Below are 19926 nucleotides of genomic sequence, written 5' to 3' on the forward strand. Positions count from 1 at the left end.
GAAGATGTTTCATTATATGTGACCTTGTGTTGTTGATTGAGTAACTTTTAAAATCTTTTCAGGATAAACCTCACACTCCTCGTCAATGGCCTACAGAGTGAAAACAGTCTTAAAATACACACTTTTCGATGTTTTCATAATTATGCCTAAATTCTTCTCGTAAGGAACAAGAACTGTAACCGAGGATGTTTCTCCTCATAACGAAGTGTTTTCCTTCTTACGGTTCTTTCCGTCTCCCTTACTTTTCATGTTTCTGTTAGAAAAGGGAAGGCCTCCTTCATGCTACGTCTCTGGTATGGAATGCTAATGAGGAGATTTGGGGTTGAAACTTAGCTAACTGAACTACCAAGCATCACAGCTTTAGTGGGTTTGAAACTTTGGGGAATAAATGTGCGTAATCTCTTCAGTGACATTCACCCTACACCCTCACTTCTCTAAGCAAACTGACTCTTTAAAATAAAGATTATTATTACTATATAAAAATCATAGAAGCTTGGGGGTAAAAAGTTTGCAAAGCAGAGAAAAGTAAAGCAAAATATATCTGCTCATAGCCACACGATTCAGAAATTCCTTCGTTTGTCAGCTACGCATTCATTCCTTTTGGAAAGACGGACAAATAGTCTCTCCTGTGCCAAGTCCTGTGCAGAGAATGGACAACCCAGTCTGCCAGGTCACCAGGGTGTAGGTGTCATTACAATGTAAGACGTAAATATAATAGTGAAATGCAGCTCATTAACACCTAAGTACCACCTACATTGGAGGATGTGACACCACCAAACATACCATAGTGGATGGCATTTGCTCTCAGTTTCTTTTCGGAGTTGTTCATTTTGGAAAACCTCATGAGCTTTAAATGTGTGTCACAAACATGAGTGATTTCAGTTACTTTGTATTTTCACACCTTTTCTTGAAAAATTGAACTAGTCCTTTAAACTTTATTTTGAAACCCAATCCCTATTCCACATTAAGCATAAAGTTTTTAAGGTCAATATATTAAAAGATTGGTGATAAATTCAGTGAATCCAAAATGTTTACTGCATTTATGTTATTAAGAGATTGGAAGTAAAGTAAGCTATATATTTGTAACCGAAAACACTTGCTCAACCACAACTGCAGGATAAAAATGAGATCTTGTGAAATAATACTTTCACAGATAGCAAAACTCATTAAAGTTGGCTACACAGGCTTCTGTGGTTTTCTGTTCAATAGCAATGCAGGCTACTCAACAGAAATATTATTAGTGTAATTAGAATTAGCAGTGGTTAATGTGAGTCCAAAGCTTAGGTTCGAGTTCTGACCACGGGACCTTGAACAACTTCTGAAACCTCCAGTTTCTTCTGTGAAAAATGAATTTAGTAATATTTCTCATAGAGCTGATGTATAAATGAATGCCTGGCGCTCAGTAAGCACCACACGTCAGCTGTCCTTCATCTTTCCTCGCCCTATATTTCTTTTCAAGCTGCAAGTCAAGTGGAATTCTTAAAGAAAGCCTGTTTGGTTTTGTTGCTGTTTCTTTGTGATAATGCTTCATTCTTGGTCTTTGGAAACAGAAATTAAGGTTAATTTAATCAGGAAAATCTTGTAAAGAAGACTGTTACACAAATGAGAGTGAGTGGGAGAAAGCAAACAGAATGAAAATTTAAGCCACCTTCTGGGTCTTTTAAAATAAATACTGACCCTAGACAGATTGAATATATGGGGCCATTAGGAGTTCCATATGTTTAACATGGAATTTTAAATACTTACTCTTAAATCTAGTTACTTGGCAGCCTGGAGGACAAGCTGCATGTTTTCATATTGTTTTCCTGTTTGAGATCAAGGTGTTAAATTTAGTGACTGCACTTATTTAAGGCATTTTTTAAGCTTACACTTCAGCTTAATATAACTATTAAGCCTAATATTAATAACATGACATATTTACTGAGCTTTTATAACTACTAGACAATGCCATAAATGCTTTGCATGTATTATCTCATTCAATGCTCCAAAACTCTACTCGTTTGACATGATTTGTATTTCCCTTTTATAGAAATAGAAATGGAGGCATGGCTTGTTACGGAACTTGTCCAGTAACCCCCTGCTAGCAAACAGTAGAGATACATTCCAAATCTAGGGTTCCTGTTAGAAGAATCAGCTGATTCAAAGAGCAGCAAGAGGTGTAAATGCTTAAGAAGATCATGAGAAGCCCTTCCCAGATCTCAGCCAGAAGGCAGTGATTTAGGAGGAGGCTGCAGAACCCCTAAGCACACAACAGGCCTTTAGTGTCCAAAGCCAGTCTCTCACTTTTAATGCATCTTGCCTTTCATGTTTCGTTGGATCATTTTGGGTAGCTATCAAGCAGGAGTGGAAAGGCATGCTCAATGATGCATTCTTAAATTAGATTTGCTCTTATTGCTTTATTTACCCTGTCATGATAAATCATAACATTTCCATCCTCTGGTTAACTGTGTATTAAAATGACACGCGATGGCAACACTTTAGTGGGCAGAAAATTAAAAGAATGATTTTTCCCATGAGAAACATTTAACTTTCAACTCTATTTCCTTCTGAATGTATATGAGTGGGCTTTTAAAAATCCCATCCTTTAACCTTGATATCAATAGTCATTGTCAGGTAAAGAACTCCATGAAAGTTATGACAGTCCAGTCAAAAAAAATACCAATCAACTTAGAGGAAACGCTGTTTACTGATGAACTTACTTCAACATGACAGGACTTCAAATATATAAAGAGTTATTTTCATTTCATAAACGCATGCCTTTCTACCTTCCCTAAGATGCCATCGTTACAGACGTTCCTCTGTCTGTTAATGATGCCCAGTTGTATCCACTACCTCTTCCATTCATAATTTCCATCTCACTGGGTCATATAGATATTTGGGGGAACTTATATATCACCTTTTGCTAAAATTTTCAAGTTATCTTTTCTTCTAAATTTTTCAAAGAATTTATGTATATTGGTACCTTATGCAACAAGTAATTCTCTGGAAACTTTTCTTGTCATTCCTTTTTTTTTTTTTCAAAAAACTGTTTTTATTTCCATTTTTCTCAAAATGGTAAACTAGATGTTAAGTAAAATTCCACCTGTGTAATATATTAACAATGAGAGCTTAAAAGGCATGGCTTAACATTTGGAAATTATAAAAAAAAAAAAAAGAGGTAAGAAATGACAACAGAAAAGTTTGTAAGGGTAACAGCAATGGAATCAGCATCTGCCTGGGTTCATTTGTCAATATCTAGGATTCTAGAAGTTGGGTCTCAGTGAGCCAAGAAGAAAGTATTAAATGTATGAAATAATGGTAAATAACGTAAATATTAAACATAGCATGAATGCAAATGACGAAGATAACATCTAGGTTTTGTGAGTAAAGGATCCAAGGCAGAAAGAACTAAAATCCAGGATTAAAAGGGAACAGCTCTGTGTTATTGGGGCGGGGAAGGGGAGAGAAGGGGGTTTGGAGTAGAATAATTCTCAGGTTCTTGTATTGTCCGGGAAAAAGGAAAAGATATCATTTATGCTTTAAGTTGAATATGAGTATTAAAATTCCAAAGGCAACTACAAAATAATAAAAAATAGTATGTGTAACTCTCATGTTAGTTAAGGAAAAATAATGAAATATTGAGTGGGAACTCAATCCAAATAAACAGCCAAAAATGAGGAAAGAAAGAAGTAGGGATTTATAGGAAAACGGAAACAAATATTATAGTAGAAATCAAATCATGTATAACAATTCTTTTAATACAGTTTAAATGAATTGACATTTTCAATTCACATAACAGCTAAAATAATTTGGGAAATTTAAATTTAAAAGATAAAAGAAATGTTTCTAGATTAAAATAGAAGATATTTCTACAATAAGGTTTAAAAGGATGTTTTAAAGAAGATGAAGTAAAAAAGGGGAAATAATTTAACAATCTTAAATTAAAAACTTATATTTATTAACAAATACCATAAAAGAAAAAAAATAAAAACATAATCCATAAACAAAGAAAAATACTATCATCCCATTTTACCAACAAATTATTTACATCCAGAATATATATATATTTAAAAAAAAAAACTTCCTACAAATCAGAAAAAAAGGGCAAACAAACCAGCTGAAAAATGAATAAAAGGTATAAATATAGTTTCATAGAATTGGAAACAAATAATCATTATATGTGAGTACACTCTCAACTATCTTGTTAAACAAGAAATGCAAAATAAAATTTACACTCACCGTACGAACAAAATATTAAAATCTGATAATAGCAAGTGTTTCCAAGAATAGGTACTAGTGGGATCACTATCCACATTTGATAGGAGGATAAAATGATACAGCCACATTAAAAATTAATTAGGCATCGTCTAGTAAAGTTGACCATGCACATATACTACAAGAAAACAGTTAAATATAGGCATATATATACACACACACAAATATATAAAAACATATATAAAACATGTATACATGCAAAAGGTCACACACGTAAACACATGCTACAGAATACGCACATGTTCATCAGATGACATGTAAAATAATGTACCTTTGGAAGAGCTGTCAATAACTAAAAACACACATGCACATGCACCCACACACAGCAAAAAACCCTGAACCGTTTCAGTACAGTAGATCCATATATTTTGGGTTATTCATACAATGAAATATTATTTACTAGTAAGATTTATGGAATAATACTCTGCATCACATTATAACATTATTTAGTGAGCACAACTATTTTAAATCTCACGCTGTGTCATTTCAGAGAAATAGGATATATCTTATTCTTCCACTGAATTATTATTCATAAGTTACAAACATAAGAGGTGATTATATATATACCCACATACAGCAAGCACTGTATATTAGAATAACTTTTTGAATCAACGATAAGAAATTTGCTTGGCTGTGGAACCTGCCAGTTAAAGTTGAATGACATTTCTAGCAGAACTTTGAAGAAGAAAGGAAACATTTTTCTCTGTACATTGAATCAAGGGGTGGATTCTCACATTGCAGGGACCAAGAAGCAACGGGAGACACTGGGTAATTTTTACATAGAATCAGATACAGTTTTCCAATTTATACCATGAACATTTTAACTGTTAAATAATAGTATGTTAAATAATAGTATGAAACAAAACCAATATACCAGATATAGATAGTCATGAAATTTATGATTTCCACAGAGAATTATTTGATTATTTTTCACAAATTTTGGTGCTAGGTGAATTGTTTCCATTATTACAGTAAATAAATTTGATGACTTAGAAGTGATCATTTAAGCAAGTTTTAAGTAATGCTAGGCAAGAACATTTGCTTTATTATTGGTGAGGCAGAGGAAGTGGCTGTACAATTTTAATTTGTATTCAAAACATATGCTCTTTTACTGGTTATACTGTATTTTTCTCCTCCAAATGCTGTCTGGAGATTTTACTAGCATTTTATCTACTTTAGCCTGTCCACAGCTAGTGTCACTTGAAATATCTCATAATTTAAACTTTTGCTTTTTCATTCAATCAAGAGCAAATACTGCTTTTGATTTTGTGTAATACACTATTAAGAATGAAACAGGGCTTCCCTGGTGGCGCAGTGGTTGAGAGTCCGCCTGCCGATGCAGGGGACATGGGTTCGTGCCCTGGTCCGGGAAGATCCCACATGCCGCGGAGCGGCTGGGCCTGTGAGCCATGGCCGCTGAGCCTGCGCTGTCTGGAGCCTGTGCTCTGCAGTGGGAGAGGCCACAACAGTGAGAGGCCCGCGTACCGCAAAAAAAAAAAAAAAAAAAGAATGAAACAAAGTATAGCATCATATAGGGTCATTTTGGATTGTATTGAATTCTAATATTACCTTTCCAGGTTTATTTTTAATTACACTGTACTTCTTGGAGTAGAATAATTCACACTACAAGTCATTTTGAATAAACATTTTGATAGCAATGTTTGATTAGCAAGTAAACATGCTGGATTCTTGAATGATTTTCTTTTGTAACAATATCAGAGTGAAATCTCTTTCCTGTAGGGGAGGTAAAAGAAACTCCCAATGTTTAGATGCAAAAATTGCCTTCAAAGGTTGGCAGTGAGGAGAGAGGGTGTCACTAAGTGGCTCACTGGCTCCTGGCCATGCGGTGGATGGCAGCAGGTCACTCAGCTTCTTGTAGCCTGAGCTCTGATATACATTACAGGGTGAGGATCCGAGTGCAACTATTGATCAGAGATGATTTTCTCTCATAGAGAGACAGGCTTTAGCTACCTTTTGGTCTTGTTAGTGAAACTAGTCAGTAAGAAAAATGTGCATTTAGTTTCAGGGTTACAGCAGAAAAGGAAAATAGTCTTCAAATGGCATCATTAGATTCTGGAAGGATGTGCTCAGAGCTACCATTTGAAATTAATTAATGGACCAGCTTGTGGGGTTTAATTTTTCCCCACCTAACATAGAGCTCTATAATCAGTTTCAAACTGAAGCATTGACTTCAGCTGGTAATTTTCTATATTTGAGGATAAACATTACAGAGAAAAACATATGCTTAGGCTAAGCTTAGGGTTGCGGGATAAATGTAGTCTAGATTGAACACTGTCTTATTCTCTAAGATCAGAACTAAATCTTGCCTTTTTCAATATAACCACCCTGTGATAGTGAGAAAAATCTGGTCCAGAAAGTGAACTTGGAAATGAACTTCCGTAATGAACTATGGAACGATCATGCACACAGGATGCTCCCCAGTGCCCTTCACAAAGTACAAAGTCCCATGTTTCACGTGCCTTCCAACTAGGGCAGATTTTTGAAGCTAGACCTGGTTCTCTGACTAACTGACTTCAAAACTCATGAGGAGGAGAGCCTTGGAATGGAGTCCCAGGGAACTGCAAACCAAAAGCAACTCTTCCCGTTGAATCAGTTCAATCCACTCTGTAGAACTCTGGCCAAATAAAATGCTGGATCTTTCCTTGGAGACAGAAAGCAAGGAAGAGCATGAAGCTCTATTAGGAGACAAACATATGGTCATTTCTATGGGAAAATCTTATCTAAATGCAGAAAACGAGACACAAAACATTTTTTTATGTCTTGTTTTTTTGTGTTTACCACTTCACCTTCCACAAAGTACACACACAAAATGTTAATTAGGTGAACATACAAGTTAAAATTTATGTTCGTTCTAGGAAAACAACTGGAGGGTACGTGGGAAATTACCTGTCCCACACTGTTAACTCTAAAGTAACTCACTGGACACCTTACCTTCGGTTTAGTCCTCGCACTACACATTTTACAGTGTCCTATCATCAGTAAAGATTTCCTTTATTAAGGCACCAAAATAGATACAGTTGAAACAAGTTAAGATGGTTAGAAATTACCTAATGACCTTTCTCTGCTTATATTTATTTTCTTGTTTGAGTCCTCAGAGCATGCTTGAATTATTTGTCTTTAACATTTTCAGAAATTTTGTTAAGACTGCTCTATTTGGAACAGAGGTAGCACTTATTTCTATTCTATCTATGCTGCTAACCTAATCATTTCAGAAAACACAATTTTCCTATTAACCTCTTTGCATAAGGTCTTATGAAGAAATGACAACAGGGAGATACCAAAGAATTAATTGTAAGTTTTGTGGAAATAAAAGAAATTTGAAGTTACATATATATTCAAGCAAGCCAGGGTATTCAACACCTCCACTTTACCCTAAAAACCCCCGACCTGACCCTGCACTGGAGTCGTTTCTACTGCTCTGTAAAAGCAAAAGTGAATCAGTTCCCAAACAGAATGCTAGTCTCCAGTGCAAACACTGCCAAGGAAGCATTTGCAAAGTTATTTTTATAAAATATCAAAGTTATTTTATAAAATGCCACCAATTTATTATTATCAATGATGAACTTGTAATTATGATTTGTCCACTAGAAAAAAAAACTTTAAGAGTTAGAGGCAATTACTGTTTTTAAAAAAGTTATATGTCAATTCTAAACAGTAAGTTAAAAGAACACAGCTTTCAGTTGTGAATATAAATATTTTACCTACTACTTTGCTTGTATCTGAGACCACTCATTGGATCTTTAAATTTTTATTGTTGAAGTTGAGGCAAGTAAAAAAAAATTAAGTGATACAAAGTGAAATGCAAAAAGCCTCAGATTATAACAAAAATAATGTGAACTAAGTTTGTTACCAGTTATAATCAAAGCTACACATTTTATTGACTTTGAACATTTCCCCACATTTTCTTGTGCATATTTATTTTTTTCTATTTCTGTCTTGTTTCTGTCTATTCCTTTTACTTTATGCTTCTGCTCTTCTCTTCACTTTTGATTTTGGCCCTGGCTCTCCTATTATGCATGCAATAAGGAAGAAGTTTTTGAACACTTTTATACAAGACTGCTGGAATTGCAGATGCTCTGGAAAATATAAAAGAAGTCAACATTCTTGATTTCAGAAACATTATGTTACAGTTTGGGGGATAAGATTAGCAAATCCAGTGCAGAAAATCAAACTAGTGTTTTTCCAAAGGACTTGGATTAGTTAACTATTGCAGAGTAATAAATTACTTCCTATTTAGCAGTTTAAACATTTATTATCTCACAGGTTCAGAGGTCAGAAATTCAGGAGCAGCTTAACTGGGTAATTTCTACTCAGGGTCTCATAAGATTGTGTTTAAAATGTCGCCCAAAACTGCAGCCATCTGGAGACTTGATGAGGATGGAGGATCTAAGATCGCTCACCCATATGGCTGTTGGCTGGAGACATTATTTCCTCACTGGTTATTGTCAGGAAGCCTTGTTTTCCTTTCCACGTGGGGCTCTGAGAGCTGCATTTGCCCAAAATGACTGATCCAAGAGAGAAACGAGAGAACAAGCCAGAAACCGTACAGCACTTTTATGATCTAGTCTTACACCATCACTTCTGCTTTATTCTATTGCCCAGAAGTCCTTAAGTCCAGCGCCCTATTGAAGGAAGAAGTATCCAAGAACCTGTGGACATGTCTTACAGCACCGCATGGGAGCCTCAGCCCAATGTCTAACATGTATGTGTTTTTGTCTCCTCTCTGTTCTCTTTGTTCCACTTAAAATTTTTTTCTCTCTGTCTTGGTTGTACATCATTTGGCCAGTCCCCTAAAGGCCATGTGAGGCATGACAAGGATGAATTCTGTCTGAGCCCTGTGATTCTGGGAAACAACAATGGTTAAAGAACACCCCACACACACCCCACACACACCCCTGTGTCCCAGGAAATGGCTTACTACAAAGAACCACCCTTGACCACATAACTTAGACTCACAGATGTCCTCATGCTTTTCTATGACAAAGCCAGACACAGACCCTCCAAATTCCCATTTTTTGCCTCATAAATGATTCACTGAACTAGTTGGTCCTCACTGATCAACCGGAACAAATGCTTGCTAAGTAACTTTGTTTAAGCTTCTCTCCTTTACTCAGGTCCCTGAACCTTACGCACCCTCAGCCTGAGCTGGCGTACAGCCCCTCCTTAAGAGTCCACTCCAGGAACAGGCTGACCACAGGGTAAAACAACCTCTGATCTACAGACAGCACATCTGCCTTTTCAACTTGCTCACCCCTTTTCCTCACTGTACCCAAAACTTTGAATTTGGGGGGATTCCAGGCATTTGTCTTATGGATGTCTCTTATTCTATGTTTATTTATGGCTTCCACATTGTATTTAACTTGTGTCTAAATGTTCTGTATCTTCTGTAAGTTGGAAATTAAATCTAAATCTCTGATTAGATCTTAAAACATTTTTGCAAGAATATGTCATAAGCTATAGTGTATCCTTATATTGTATAACAGCAGAAACACACAATGACTGTTTTTTATATTATCTTTTTAGGACTGTTTGGATATTGAGTCTATAATATGTTTCAGAAACTGTTCTAGGTATGGAGAAAAGCAATGAATAAGGAAGCAAAACTGTCAATCAGGTGAGAGGATATAGAAAATAGACAAACAAGATAACTTTAAATATTAATAAAGGATTAAAAATAGGATACTATGATGATAAATATGGTAGTTTTATAGCAAGTATTTTTCTGTGAAGATTATAATTTTAATTAAGAATATAAACAATATATAAGCAATATAATGACATTTTCTAGTTTCCTAATGATAAACAAACATTTAAGATAAAATTTCTTGAATTTTTCAAGTATCATATTAGGAAAGGATGTAAAAATAATGAGTAGCTATTGCCTCACTATTTATATTGATTTTTTCAGTCAGGCTGTCTCATAATTACATGATTTATATAAAAAGTATATTTGCTTTGAAATGTAGGTACTAAAGCTTATGAGAAATTATTTATATGACATAGTTATTCCCTCCTTCTGTTCCTCTTTGTTTTAATTTTATTTCCCCTTTGATTTAAGTACAACTAATAGTTTATTTTAATTTGGAGAATAACTGCTCTAGCTCGTGAATTACTTGCACCTCTGCATTTTTGAAAGATGCACTTTTAGACTGTTTCCATGTAGAGGAAGTTGGCCTGAGGGTTTTGTGTGTGTGTGTGTGTGTGTTTTTATTGTGAGTAACTTTCTGATTAAGTGTGAATAACGAGGCAGGACAGCCGGGGATTAAATGAGAAATCCAGGGTCTCACTTTCCCCAAGTCCGGATGTGTAGCTGGGTCTCAGAAAAGGAAGAAAGTAAGTATGGATGAGAATCATAAATGAAAAGAGCTTTTTTCTCTCCTTCTCAAGCGTTATGGTCTCTCCTCCCTGTGCATCTGCTTTACTGTATCCTCTCACCCTAGACATATTGTCCTCAGTGGGTCAGGGTCAGGTAAAACAAATTTAGCATACTATGAGAGTTTGCCACATTGGCTGCCCCAATGCCCAGCCTCTTATGTCCTGCTCCAGCTTACTAAGACACATGCACTCCTTGCAAATTTGACAACTTGGAGATCTTTCCTTGTGTTTATTCAAAACGGAGGGGGATAGCAGAGTCTGAAGAAGACTTGAGAAACTAGAATATTTTACATATGAATCGTATTGGAGAGGAAAGTTTCAATAATGAAGTGGCACTCATATGGCACAGAATCATTTTGGAAATGATGAGGGGAGAAAGAGGAGGACTGATTTTTGCTATGGATGTGGTGGTCAGTGGCCCTTTGGGGAGAGAATGCGGAAGTGTGGTTATCAGAAAGTCCCTAGTTTTTTGATGCAGTAAAATCTTTCCTTTGTCAGGCCCCCAAAGGCACCTGTATTAAAATGTTATATTGCCTATGCTTTTTGGATTGGAAAATTTTAGAGTGACACCATGCTGAATCTAGTCTCAATTTGGCCTGTTTTATCCAGGTAATATTTGCTTCCCTCTGCAAATGACTATGTTTTTTCCCAGTTTAACCATCCAAAACTTAATAACGAAAGTCATTCTTTTTTGTAGTCCAGATTCCTAAGAGAGAATACTGTTTGGCTCATTTTTGCCAGTTGACTTTTCTTAGCATCTTTGCCTGTTGTTGGTATTGTGGGAAGTAGATTTAGGGGACAGAGAAAAGAGGTAGCAAGATTTATTAATATAATATTACTAAGGGGGCTTACTTGAGTGGGTGGGAGCCCAGTTCTTGAAGAAGATCCTCTGTGATACCCTACAGCTCATGATTTTCTAAACTGTGTCATGCTGTTTGCTTAGGTAGTATTCCCCATCATTTACTCAAGATTCTTTATTATTTGCAAAATAAATGCTATAAATCATTGCATATTAACCTTATGAGTGTTTTTGCAGATAATACTTGATAACCTTACTGTTCTATTTGCTTCTACTTGCTTCTCATTCAATTGCACCACACTTCCCAAATACTAAAGTATCATTTTCATTTTCTGTTGGTCAGTACTCAGTTCAAAACCCTGAATGATTCTCTGCCCATTATAGTAAAATTATCTGGATTTATCACTGAAGTCTCTACCTAATTGTACCAGACTAAACCCTCATTCCAGCCTGGATTCACCATCTGCCCCAGACACATAGTATTTTATATTTTACATTTTTCAGCTAAACTCAGTTTTCAAAGATTTCCACACACCAAAAAATAGAACTAAAAGCTTTTTATTTTTGTTTGTTTGTTTGTTTTTAACTAGAAGGGACCTCTGAGTAATCTAAGCCAGCCTCTTTCATTTTTTTCTGTAAAGAAATATTACACCAGAATGTTTAATTGACTAAGATTCCAGTTAGTCAGAAAATGAGGATGAAAATGGAAGTGTTCCGCTTGCCAGACGGCCACATCGCAAAAACACTGCATCAACAGCTCCAGTCTCCTCTTTATTCTCAGCTCATAGTAAGCGGCTCATGTATTTATTACTCTTGGGAAAAAGGATAAGGTAAAAATTAACTCAAAACAACTCTACAGATTGTCGATTTTGTATTTCGATGTTTAGATGACAGATATCAATAAAAGCAGGCCAGGTTTCAAATCTCACCTGCCCTCTCGGCAGGGAAAAACAGCTCATTGAAAACTCAAGATTTTGATATAGAAGACCAAAGTTAGAAATGAATGAGATGAAACAGTTTATAGAATAAGACACAAAATATCCAGACCAGCACAGAAGCCAAGGAAATGGTACAAATCATAAAAATATCAAAAGAGGACAATAATTTAACAAATTATTTTAACCAAATCTTTAAAAGCTCCAAAAATGACAATAAACTTGGACAAAAGAGACACAATAATTGGGATTTCTACCAAGTCCCTTCTATCCTTACTAGACATAATAATTGTCTGAACAATTATTACATAAATACCCTGCTCATTAAAAGCAGTGTAAAAAGTTCCAAGGAATGAACAAGGTAGCCTGTATCGAGTAGACGGACAAATTAAGCTGAACATTCTGATTATGTAAAAGAAAAAGGCTTTTGGCTGTGTTGTTAAAATTATAGGACGTGCAGCAGAAGGGAAAATACTAGCTACTAGTTATAAGTGTCCATTAGGTGCTATGTAGAGGCAAGTAACTGTTTTTATTCACTGTATCAAGGGTGGATAATGCGGGCTTCCCTGGTGGCGCAGTGGTTGAGAGTCCGCCTGTTGATGCAGGGGACATGGGTTCGTGTCCCGGTCCGGGAAGATCCCACATGCCGCGGAGCGGCTGGGCCCGTGAGCCATGGCCGCTGAGCCTGCGCATCCGGAGCCTGTGCTCCGCAACGGGAGAGGCCACAACAGTGAGAGGCCCGCGTACCGCAAAAACAAAACAAAACAAAACAAAAACAAACAAACAAAAAACAGAGTGGATAATGCACGTGAAAGAGTATGAAGAAATTAGACCAAAGAGGAAGCCTGGGTAAGATTATAAATTATGTGCTTATCAAGTTACGATATCTTAATTATTAATTAGACTCTGGCAAGGTAGTTTCTTTGAGCCTCAGTGCTTCCATTTATAAAATAGGAAATATCTGACATAAGTTTCAGAGTTTTAAGGATAAGCTTAGGGATAGTGTGTATAAAAATTGGCTCATGTTATATGGCACAAGTTATTAATATTATTTTACAAAAGAATATAGAAGCATTAAAACTCACTGATTCTAGCAGTAAATTTCATATTTTTAAGAACACCATTTTTGTTTACTACAGTAGAGAAAAAGTATTTCTTGGCAATTCTCTCTCCTGTGCCAAACAAAACAACCACAAGACAACACCGAGTTATCAGGAAGGAAAATATTCGATCATCACAATCTCAACCAAAATTCTATGGAGAATAGTCAAATATTACAATGCAATTTTGGACAAATTCAAAGAAATCCTTGAAAGGCAAGATAATCCTCTTCAAATCTTTTAGAAAGGTAAGAATTAAATAGCAGAACTCTAATTGACTAAACTAATGGCTGCTTACTTAGAATGGGGGAGTCCAGAGTCCAGATTCAGCCATGAGAGTTCAAGCGAAATTCATTACACACCAAAGAGTGGCAAGTAAGATAAAATTAAAGGATAAGGTGAGTAGTTATAGACTTTTTACAGGAAGCACCTTGAGAAATTCCTAGAGAAAAAGACAGCAAGAAAACTTCACATAGGCTATCCAAGGTTAGGTTAAACAATAAAGTAATAATAATAATAACTTACTGCAAGAAAAATCCACTAGACACAGGATTTCTCTGTAAGCTTTCTGCACTCTGTGGATAGAAGGAACACATGGTTTATAGGAGGTGACGTGTCCCCAGGGAAGAGATCAGAGTTTTCTGGATATGATGTCAAAAGCTCAGGCAACAAAGCCAGAAATAAATGAGTGGGACTGCATCAAACTAAAATTCTTCTGCACAACAAAGGAAACAGTCAACAAAATGAAATAGCAACCTACAGAACGGGAGAAAATATTGCAAAGCACATATTATCCCCTAATAAGGGGATAATGTCGAAAATATATAAGGAAGTTATACAACTCAATAGCAAAATACAAAACCAAATAACTCAATTTAAAAATGGGCAAAAGACCTGAATAAATAGTTTTCCAAGGAAGACATAAAAAGCGGCCAACAGGTATGTAAAAAGGTGCTCAACATCACGAATCATCAGGGAAAGGCAAATCAAAACCACAATGAGATATCTCCTTAAACCCAGTAGGATGGCTGTTATCAAAAGGGGAAGAGATAAGTGTTGATGAGGGCATGGAGAAAAGGGAACCCTTGTGCACTGTTAATGGAAGTGTAAATTGGAACAGTCATTTTGGAAAACAGTACAGAGTTTCCCCTAAAAAATTAAAAATAGAACATTAAAAATAGAACTACCATATGATCCAGCAATCCCACTCCTACGTATAAATTCAAAGGAAATGAAATCAGATCTCAAAGAGATATCTGCTTCCTCAAGTTTATTACAGCATTATTCACAACAGTCAAGATATGGAAATGACCCAAGTGTCCATAGACAGATGAATGGATAAAGAAAATATGGTATAAAATGCAATGGAATATTAGCCATGAGAAAGAAGGAAACCCTCCAATGCGACAACATGAGTGAAACTGGAGGGCATGATGCCAAGTGAAGTAAACCAGAGTGAGAAAGACGAATACTGTATGCTCTCACTTATATGTGGAACCTAAAAAGAGTTGAACTCACAGAAACAGAGACTACAATGGTGGTTTCCAGGGGCTTGGAATTGGAGGAAGTGGGGAGATGGTCAAAGAATATAAACTTTCAGTTATAAGATAAATAAGCGCTGAGGATCTAATGCACAGCATGGCGATTATAGTTAACAATACCGTATTGTATACTGGAAATTTGCTGAGAGTATATCTTAAGTATTCTCAACACACACACACACACACACACACACACACACACATATGCACAGTATGGTAACTATGTGAGATGACGCATGTGCTACTTTACTTGACTGTGTTAATTATTTCACGATGCGTGAGTACCTCAAATCATTATACTGTGCAACTTAAATATTTATAAATTTTATTTATCAGTGATACTTCAAGAAAGCTGAAAAAACATGCTATTAAGAAATTTAGCGGCCACACAATGCTTGACAAACATACATCTCCCTTTCTACACCCACAGGCCCAAGAATAGCAGCGATTCTAGTATTTGGGTATCATCAGTATGCTTCTGAATGGGTCACATAGTTTTTCATTACTCCTATATTTGCCTTTTAATTATAAATTACTATTAGTACATTTGATATTAATGAAATGTATGTGGGTCAGTTGTGAGACTTTTAGTTAAACCTATACAGTGTGTATTTGTATCAATTATACTTATGGGCTCATTAATTCCAAATTATTTAAACTTTGACACATAAATTCAATGAATTTCATACATGAGTAATTTATATTTCATTAAGAGATAGATGCAACAAGTGTATCATGAGAGTTTTTTAACTGAAATATGAAAAATGGAAAAGAAGGTTAATGGTTTTATAGCTCATCTAAGAAGGCCCATTGATCAAAATAAAAAAAATTCAGAGCCGTTTATAGACTATATAGCTTATATCCTACAAGGAACTGATGAAATTGGGATAGACTGTATAATCAATTCTTCTCCATTGGACGTTTTTTTCGGATTTAGTTTACCATTAAAAAATACACCAACATGTTAGCGTAAAACACATGATATAAAACAGGCACCTTTTAAAGTCAAACCACAAAAAAAGGCTTGAATTTACAGGCCATTTACTCACACATAAAGATTCCCTTAATGGAAACCTGCAAAACATAGGGTGGTGGTGATTTATCCTATATTTTACAATGGTGGTGCATGGCGTGGGCCCCTGCTGACTTCATTTTCTGTTAAGCCCCTCTATCGACATATTTATGCTTGTTTGCTACATATATCTTTTCTTCTGCTCTTCCCACCTCAATTTAATTTTTTTCCACAACAGAATGGACTTGAATAAAACTGCACACTTTTTCAGAGTGTAGCAAGCCATTAGAAAATACTACGAAGCAGAGTCAAGGAGGAATTTCCTATGAATTACATTATCACTGAAGCGGGGGAAAGACTTAAATGGAGCACTGCCCAGTCTCATTTCGTGTTTATAGTAACTCCTAACCCACCTGCCAATGAAGTGGAAGGCAGGGAAAATGCGTACTAAAATAATATATTTCACAAAGATTGTTATTTAGAAGTACCTGTATCTCAAGCCGATTTACCCTAATATGGAAGTAATTCCTGTTGGAGGTATAAATGTCCACATACGTTCTGTAATGTGCAGCAGATGAATTCAAATCAGGTGTTACCAGAACAATGGAGTGTTTTTAAACTCAGGGAGAAATGTAAGATTGTTTTCCTCCTGGTTTTTCATAGTAAAATTGCATGAGGTAATAGAAAGCAGCATTTTACTTTTTAATTACATTTTTTTTCTTGTTTAGATTTTTTAATAGGTAGAATTCACGCACAATAAAAGGCTCAAATCCCGGGTGCACAAATCGACAAGCTTTGACAAATGTCGCCCAGTTTTGATTCCCTTTATATCACGTTCGGACATCTGGTATTTTGGGTTTGTTTCTATTGCCTGCCTGTCCCCTTCCAACCCCCCACAGAATGTAAGATCCTCCAGCGCTGGTATTCAATCCCCATCGTCCCCTGGGAAAGTGACAAATCCAGCTTATTACATGATGAATTAATACAGTGGGTCCTTCCACTGTAAGTTCTGGACTAGAATACATTTCACCGTGTTTCTGAAGGGGAGGGACAGATCAGGGCAGAACTAGAAACCTGAACTAGAAGAGTTCACTGAGCCCCCTGGGGGAACGTGCTGAATCACATTTGCCTACTCCTGTGTCCCGCACCCCCCCCCCCCCACTGCAGGGGCCCAGTGCTTGGGTCCTTTATGAGGCAGGCTTATGGGGACAGGGGACCTTGAGGGTCAGTGATCAGTGTAGGTGGAGAGTCTCAGAGGAAGGAGCTCCTGGGAGCCGCCCCCCCCCCCACCCCCTCACCCCGTCCCCCAGGATGCCATGGCGAGCGTCGTGGTGAAGACGATCTGGCAGTCCAAAGAGATCCATGAGGTCGGGAACCCGCCTCCCCCTAGCTGGTCCCCGAGGCTCCTGGGGGTGGAGGGTGCCCAGCCCAGTCAAGGGGATCGCGAAGAAAAAGAAGGCCCTGTCGTTCCACGGGTGAGCTTATCGCACCCTGTCGGGGACGGTCCTAGTGCCCAGCGCTGCCTGCAGCGGAGCAAGGGTCCCACGTGGATGCTGGGGGAAGGGGGGTAGGAGAGGAGGGGGCAGAGGAGAGGCAGGCAGGAGGGCGGTGACAAAGGGGGAATCAAGGGTGTGGGAGGTAGAGAGGAAGAAGGTAGTGAGAATGGAGGGAGGGAGAAAAGAGTCAGGAGGGGGGCTGGCTTGGATTCCTCCTCCCAGAGAGTGCGGTGTTGAAGCATTGTGTTCAGGATGGGGGAGGGGACTGCTTTACTAAGGTGTCTACCTCCTCCAACTATAATGGATCTCTAACACGCTGCTTTCTTTGAGACCTATTGCTTCCATAATGGGATCCATTGCTTTCCTAAGCAGCCTTTGTAATTTTCAGCAAGGTCCTTTAACTCACTTAATGTGAAATATTCGTTCATGCCTAATGTGTCTCAGCCGGGCCATGTCTGTGTTTTCCTTGAGTTGCAGAATGTTGATTGTGGGGTTAAAACTGCCTGCCTCGAGCGACTCCGTTTCTCACTGGATTGTAGTAATTACTGTGGGTTTCCTTTGGTTGGTGGTCTCGGCCTCGCCCTCCACGGCAAGGTTAGCCAGCAGAAGGCAGCTGAACACGGGAAGATACGTGCCTCATCACACAAGGCAATTTTGACAGTGTGATATTTTTCCTCCCGTGATTATGATAAGGTTCCGTAAAGGATACAACTGTTAAATGCCCTTGGAATTAAAATCCAGAATCCATAATTTAGGAATAATTTCAATAAAGTAGTATTTTTCTGTGCATCCTGGTATTAAGATTGTCCTCACCACGTCTTTAAAATATTAGATAATCCCACTTTTATGGAATTCTGGTAAATCTCACATTATTGTTAGTCCAATTCAGACTCACATCATATCTACCTGGTTTGGTACTTTTTATCCAAAGAGAAGGAAGAATAATCTTTGGCTACAATTCAAAGTGACAGCTTAATTATTTAAAAAAATTTTTTTTCCTAACTTGGGACATCAAAACTGATCTTGTTGCTTGTGTACCATGAAAAAGAGCATTTATTTTATTTTACTTTATATTTATATACGATTCAAATTAGTTCCTTCCTTTCTCTTTCTCTTGTATCTGTCGAGGCCGGAAGGCTATTTTTTTCAACTCTCTAGCATTATGGTGACCTTAGACTCTTAGCTGTGCAATTGTACTAGAAAACTAACCTTTAAATAATTTTTAGATTGGTGACAAGTGCATAATAGGCATACAGACATTTGAATTTTAGCATAATCTTCCTTTGAAGTTTTATTTTAAAACTGTACCTGTATTTTATCATCACACATAATTTAATGAAGTATGGTGTGGAACATATAAAATAGTTTTCCACGGGAGAAAATTAACATATTTTTAATATGTATGCATCTGGTGCATCCATACGGAAGATATATCCCACACTTTATATTACTAACTGTGTACAGTCACATGGCCTGCTATTATTTCGATTTTAGAAACAAACATTTGAGCTGGGAGGTTTGAGTAAATGCCAACAGTACATATGTTCCATAACTAGTTTCCAAGCCCTAAAAATCAACCTATTAAATACGTTATGAAGGGACTGTGATTTTGAAATATAACTTGATTATAGGTGGTCATTCATCCCACAGAAATGACATTTCATTAAAAAGGGACTTGAGAAGTGATAGTACACAACCAAAGAGGGAAATCGTGTTTTACTTTCTAGGTAAGAAATCAGGGAATGCAAGTTTATTTTGCTCTTTATGAGAGAGAGAGAGAGAGAATGTGTAATATTCCTTAAGGAAGGATCATAATAAAATCCTATAAAACAGTGCACAGGTAGATATTTCATTTCTCGAACTTCAAAGGAATTTCAGATAAGACTTATTTCAATAACATTATGATGTAAAATGACATTGAAGAGATAAAATTTCCACAAATATAATGGGTCACATGGGTCAAGAACTAATAAGGAATGAGCTAAAGTAGAGCAATAAGGAGAAAGGAAGCAATACAAACGAAATTTAACCAAGGAACTGTCCAATGAGAACAAGAAATGAACAAAGAGACAGATACCTGGACACAGTGGGAAGAGTCACTTATTTAAAACTTCCAGAAAACATTCCCTGCCTTTTTAAAAATGTCTTTTTGTTTTAGTCAGTGACAAGCTCCTTTTGATAAGGACAGATAACTAGGTGTTTGTTCTTGATTTTTGCAGTCTACATTTAAGACTTTTCGCTCTGATCTACTATGGAGTCATAAATAACATTGGCTGAGCCTTGGCCATGTTCATATTGAAATATCAGCTCTCCAGTATATAAAAATAAAACTTTATTGTCTTTCATGTCTTAAGCCTACAAACTAAAATTTTTAAATTTTGGTAAAAGCAGTT

The sequence above is a fragment of the Monodon monoceros genome, unplaced genomic scaffold (assembly GCF_005190385.1).
Source record: "Monodon monoceros isolate NGI ecotype Baffin Bay Population unplaced genomic scaffold, NGI_Narwhal_1 Super_Scaffold_1, whole genome shotgun sequence".
Taxonomy (NCBI): Eukaryota; Metazoa; Chordata; class Mammalia; order Artiodactyla; family Monodontidae; genus Monodon; species Monodon monoceros.